We start from the raw sequence: 7,095 nt of genomic DNA on the forward strand, positions 1-7,095 counted from the left end.
TCCATGGTTTAGGAATAAGGAAGATGATCAAGTCCTCAATCAAAATCCAACTCCTCAAGATCTAGTGAGCCAATGCCATAAAATGCAGAATGAAATGTTGAAACTGCAAAATAGAAAGCAAAACAAAAAGGAAATATTTTTGGTTGATGCAAGATTGCCAAGAACCGAGGATTCTCATGCATCACTTAAGGACCATTACATTCAAAAGAGGTTTGAATCCAATAGAGTTAGTCACAAACTAGCGAGGGTAAGGACTGAAAGTACTGATTGGATTCAAGGGGTGGATTTGTTAGCCCTCTTTTGTAAGTTGAATTGTTGAAATTAAGGCAAAGTGTTGAAAATAAAGGTAAAAACACAGAAACAATGTACTACAGTCATCGGATTGAGATACGCACGTGGATATGAAAAATATAAGAAAATTTTGATCCGATCCTTGAAAGAGCTCCAAAAATATTAGGACCGTGGTGAAAGTCGCCTTGGTCCTCCGAAATTTTCGCACGCCAGAAAGAAAGGGAAATAGGTTACGAATAGGGGCTTGCCTAAGTCAAACCCTGGTTTTGGAATTAACCATGAAATAGAGATAAAAGATAATTGAATTGTTGTAATTGAAGATTCTCCTTTTGAGGGAGATGCTAAATAATGACTAAAAACCAAATGATATACCTCCTTGTGAAGTTTTGTTTGTCTCCACATGGGATTAGGGTTTCATGAAGTCTTTGACAAAATAGAATGTGAATGTCCAAATCAATGCTTAAATTTGGACTTTATTGATGCTCCAAGGCTTGAAGGAAGACTGATTACTTACTCAATTGCTTGAGTTATTGAATGTAATTGTTAGATGCATGTATGATGCATGTGTATTTGTGTGTATAGCTAAATGAGAGGGGAAAAGCCTCCTTTTATACATGCATGTCAAAAAAATTGGTAATTTTCTGACATGAGCCGACATGGAACTAGGTTTCCTACTCAGATTTGAAAAGGCAAAAAGTGTTTTAAGAGGGGCCCAATTAGGGATGACCAAAGCATGGCACCCTGGTCCTATTCCATTTTAGGGCTAGGACAAGGTGCCTAGTTGATGTGCAAGGTCAAAATGAAGCCATTTTTGCACGGTGCAAGCAAAATCAAGTCCCAGTCATGCCTAGGGGTGCAAATCCCAAGGTAGGAACCCAAATGTGGTAAAAATTGTACAAGGGTGCAATTTTAGGAGACTACATTTGGTCCCCACTTTAGCGGGAGTATCAATTCAATCATACTCTCGATAAAGTACAAGGGTTTGCATTGAAAAACTTTCACCAAGTCACCAAGAAGACAAGATACACCAAGCCCCTAGTGGACTTTAGGATCTTACAACTTCGATGACAAGATAAATGGGACATCATGAGAGAAAGAGAAAGAAAGAACCAAGACTACAAACTAGTAAGGTTCTCTTACTATGAGTCATGAAAAGAAAAATACCAAAATTACAAAGCAAAAGACTAAGTTCGTTAAATAACTTAAGTATCAAGATATGCGAGAGAGAGAGAGAGAGAGAGAGAGAGAGAGAGAGAGAGAGAGAGATCATTGAGTGGAGTGTATGCCCCCACATTAAAGTGACTGCATACGCTTTATCGAGGGAAATTTCTTTAAGGTAGGATACAACCAAAAATACAAGCACGTTATCACAATAATATGCACCCAAGAAAGGGAAACTCAAAGGATAATGATCACAATACAAAAAACATTGAGTGGCCTTGCTTAACTATGGGGTCAACATAAATAATGTATATCATGTAGACATATATGCATAGAATTGTCCTCATCTCCCAAAGAAAGAAAAACCACCATGGAAGAAGGGCATATGTGTCTTCTAAGTCAACATGGGAGATACCAAAAGTGATCTCAACGCTTTGTATTGTCCTCAAGTAGACAACACTAGGGACAACAAATAGAAGAATTGAGAGACAAATTGAAGAAGGTCACAAACAAGAAAAAGAGGAGAGAGAGAGAGAATTTACGACATGAATAAAGCTAATCATGCAAACCATCTGCTCCCAATCTTTCCCATCATTATTTTGGGAAGGTGGATGACATGCAAACATGCAAGAGGAGCCACTTTGAGCACATTAGATAGAGCTATCACAAGTTCCAAACAGGGACCATGCTCTAATAGTGAGTCACTTTGTCTGTTACTAGGAGCTAGGATTAATTCTTTTGAAAATTGCTTAGGTAAATCATTGTCAACATCAACATTTCATATTCATCATCTGAAATATTAGCATCAAGATTTTCATCATGAACAACATTCTCATCTATTTCATCATCAAGATTAACAAAAATAGGAGCTATAATAGGATTAGAACTTGAGCCATCATTTGTCTTAATCATTTTACATCTTGGATATTTAGGTTGAACCTCTTGGTTAGGAGAAGGTTGAGTAAATGTTATTATGTCAATAGTTGGTGTCTTCAGAGAAGAAATGATTTGAGAAGCAAGTTCACGAGCCCTAACACAATGTTTCCATCGGTTTTCTCTCACACAAGGATTTTGTTTAGTTTTAACTGATGGCTATGAAGGTTTAGGTTCAACAGGAATAAACTCATTTTCTTATTTTAAGGAAGGATGCATAGGAGAAGGTTTCTTAGGTTGAACAATAGGAGATGTTAGGCGCTTCCCTTTGTAAGATGAAAGAGGTGGAACCACACCATATAAAGAAGGAATAGAAGGTGTAGGAAGGAGACCAGGTCCATCATGAGGAGGAGGAATAGGTCTATCTTGAGGAGGAATAATATTCTTATCCTTAGGAGGAAGAATAGGTTTATCTACAGGAGGAAGTGAGAGAGTATCCTTAGGAGAAGGTGTGTGAGCTTGAATTTCATCCTCAGAATGTTACCTGTAATAAGTTAGTTTCATAAAATACAATGGAAATGCATACAGGAAATCCAAAATCTACCAATGAAACTACATGAAATACATACTAGAATAAAACATTATTTTACCTTCATGGCTTATGTCTCATTGTGTCCTAACTCCACTCTTCCTGGTTGCAGATGGTGTGCTCTCAGACAATGCATTGTTGGCTTCCAAGATGGCATATGAAGAATGGACTGATAAGTTGTAGTTAACTGATAGTATGATATGCAAAGCTACATGACTATGCTAAAATGATAATGCTATATGATTATATTGCTAAAATGATATTTTCTATTTTCTAATTGCTTCAAAAACTCACGGATGCATATGATTGATGGAAAACTATTTTGAAGACTAACTCTCTCAACTAAAGCTCTTGATTTTATAGACTTTGAGAGGATAAGATGATGTGGCTCAAATCAATGGTCATGATCAGATCTACAGATTTGAATGGCTATGAGCAAAGGTGAACGTTGAGAGAAAGTGGGAAGGAGAAGACAAGTGTCACTCATCTCACCTTGATTGGGTTGCTGACTGAGGGAATCTAGGGATGGTTGGAGGAAATTTAGGCATGAGAGGACAAGCGGACTCAAGTCTTTCCTAAGATGTAGGGGGTGTTGGAGAGAATATAGGAAATGGTTATGAAATATGTGTACGTACACAATTTTCATTAAGTTTGGAAGTTGGAGATAAATGATAAATTAATACTAAGAAATATTAATTTCCTTAGCCACATGCTTGATGAGTTGGCAAAGGGAAGATGAAGTGGAGATGGAGGGTGTGTTGGAAAAGAGATTAAATAATTTAGAAATTATTTAATATTTGAAACTATAGGATAGGAGAATAACTATTAAATATTGGATATTTAATTGTTTGGAGGAGATAATTAAATATTAGATATTTAATTAACTTGGTTAAAAGAATAATTAAATATTAGATATTTAATTAATTAGAAGAATATGATAGATGAATTAATTAATAGAAAGACATAAAAATGAATTAAATAAATTAATCTTTTCAAATTAACTATTTAATAGAAGAATAATTATTAAATAAATATTAAATATTTATTTAATTGCTCATAGCAAATTTTAGGTGTATACATTTTGTCCCTCTTTGAAATAGTGTCAAGACAACATTGTTTCAAAGATTAAATCAAGTTTCGATAGTGCGCTGGGCGAAGGTAAAAAAAATCCTGATTGTGTGCCCCAAATACTGATTTTTTGGATATTGATTTGATGATGATGCCCCCTCAAGAGATCGTTTGTGCATTTAAAGGTATGAATGATCTCTCGATAGAAGAAGAATATTCTGTGAAAGATAGATAAGTGAATAGATTACAGATTGATTAGATGAATTAGATTGATAAGATTGATTGGATTGAGATCAAGTCTGGTTTCAGGAAGGACACATCTCGTATAAGACAAAAGATGATCAAAATGTCTGGTTTCAGGAAAGATACATCTTGTATAAGACATGATAAATGATCAAAACATCTGGTTTTAGGAAAGATACAAAGACTTGATAGATGATAGTTGAATGAATGATGAAGATATTAAATTGAAGAATGATTGCATTGGATGATGATGTCGGTGCAGGTGTTGCAGGTGATCCAGTTGTTAGACCCACAGACTCGAGAGGTAGTCATGATTCTTGGCTTGATTTGTATTGATGGGACTTTATACTTTTGATGTGATATCATTGTATACTTGGAATTTTATTGTTTTATGATGATCTATATGCAGACACAAACTCTATATGATGATGATGATTTATGCTTTGATGATCTATATGCTTTGATTATATGGATGTAGTGATTATATGTTTTTGTTTTGATTTTCGATGATCTTGGATGCAAATGAAAATGATTTCTATCTTAAATGATGCAAATGCAATGATCTATATGGAATGCAAGTGAATTATTGATTTGCTTTTGATTATGCAAATGCAAATGATCTATATGAAATATTTTTGTGTTTTTATGTAATGTTTATGATGATTATGAATCTAAGTACAAAGATACAACTAAATGATCGTTATAAAAATGATAGTGCAAATAATAATGATAATACAGTACATGATAAATGAAATGCATGCTATTAAATGCAAACTAATGCAACTAAATGAAATGAATGATGATTAAAATGCACCTATAATGATTAAATGCAAATTATTTTTGTTTGTCCAAGAATACTCAATCTTTATTTATGACCGTTGATTTGTTAATGAAATGATATGCTTATAATGCAACTTGACAATGAATGCTTATAATGTAGACGAATAATGAGCTAATGAAATGATCTAACTAAATATTGTACTGCCATTATTCATATGTGATCTTGTAACAGTGCTTGATTTCATCATTGAGCTTTAAAATGTTGTAAGAAAATACAAGCAACTTGACATAATGATTCAAGATGACCTGAGTATTCCTTACATGGATTTTGATATAGCAAGTTAATACAAGCAGCTTGATATAATGGATCAAGTTGACCTGAGTATTGCTTGCAGAACAAACAAGGATTATCTCCTTTCATGCATGACTTGGAACGTCCTCCTTGATCTTTTGCTGATCATATCCTGAGACAAGTTCATACCGTACTAAGAGATAAACCACATACAACAATCAAAGAAAATAAGCATGCCCCATCATATCTTCTCTAGTCATGGGCATCCTTGAGTTGCATAGAGTACATGATTAGCAATAAAATCAAAATATAAACATTGAACCTTGTATGTCATTCACATGTTCTAATGGTCATTAACTGATATAATCATCTTAATGAATGATCTTTGATAATCCTTTATTACTTGTTGATTGATTCTTCGGTTTTTGAGTTTCACGATTCAGTTGTTGTGAGATGCCTTGATTTTTATTGCTTGGTTGCTCGTTATCTGTTTCAAAATCCTAGGTGTTTTTGGTTTTTCTAAATTTTTCGAATATTTTTGGATTTTAAAGATTCAAAAGATCACCTTAGCAAAAGGAAATAGGATTTTGCCCCCAGTTGAAACAAAAATTTATTATGGATGTTTGAATTGATCAAGATCCAAACCACGGCGGGATACAAATGCAGATTGATCGACGTTGATAAAATCTAAGATAGTGACTACGACAAGTATGTCAAAGATTGGTTAACTGTTGGTAAGCTGCATATTTCTTGCTAAATGGTTCAAAGAAATGGATGTGAAAGATGGAATGGATAAGCTAGCGATAGATAGTAATGATAGATACGATAGGATGGAGTGGATAGGTGCACAAAGTGATCTCATAGATGGAAGAACATTTTGATTGCACATTTTTATTTGTTTTTCCTGATTTTTGAGAGATGAAACATGTCGTGCCATCAATTGATAAAGATAAGACTACCTAGAACAGAATCCAACAGTCATACTAATCTATGTCATTGTTTTGATTTGTTTGATGATTGATAACAATGTCTGGTTTCAAAGAGTGAGTACCCCCATGTAAGACCGATCTGTCTAGTTTCGATTGTACCTATCACTGTATAAGACATGTTGATGTTGATAGATTGATTGATTAACTAGACATGCTGATCAGTTTGATTGCAGTATTTGATAAGTGCAAAAGCTAAAAATAACTTTGATGATTAGATTTAATGTGTTTGATGCACATGTATGATGAAATAGGGACTTGATTGATTGATTGATGTTGTTGGATAGATTGATTTGATTGATTGATTTGATTGTTTGATTGATTGCTTGATTGATTGATTTGATTGGCTCTAAGAAATCAATTTAGTTTCTAATGCAAGAGCTTAGCAGAGTTTTGATTGAACTCAGTGATTGATAGAAAACCATGATTGATAGGTTTTTAAAAATGATTTGATAGCTTAAGTTGCTTCAATTTGATTTGATAGATTTGATAATTGATGATTGATTCAGTTTGATTGCAGACTTTGATAGTTTTCCTATTGGTGGTTTGATGGATGGGCCATGCACTCATGCTTTGATTTTCAATTTTGTTCTTTTGATTTTTTCAATTTTTAGTTTTTGAGCTTTTTGGATTAGAAGAAAAATGTATCTGGTTTCCCCAATGTATAGAAAGACAAGGAATGGATGAATTGTTGAGCTGAAGATGAATGGGTGAAAGATGGAGGTAGCTTATGAGGAGACACATCAAGATATTTTTTTATTTTTGAAATCATATTTTTGTCCTTAGTTTTGATCAAGATCAAGGATGGAAAA

Source organism: Cryptomeria japonica, chromosome 4 (genome assembly GCF_030272615.1).
Source record: "Cryptomeria japonica chromosome 4, Sugi_1.0, whole genome shotgun sequence".
In the NCBI taxonomy this organism is placed as follows: Eukaryota; Viridiplantae; Streptophyta; class Pinopsida; order Cupressales; family Cupressaceae; genus Cryptomeria; species Cryptomeria japonica.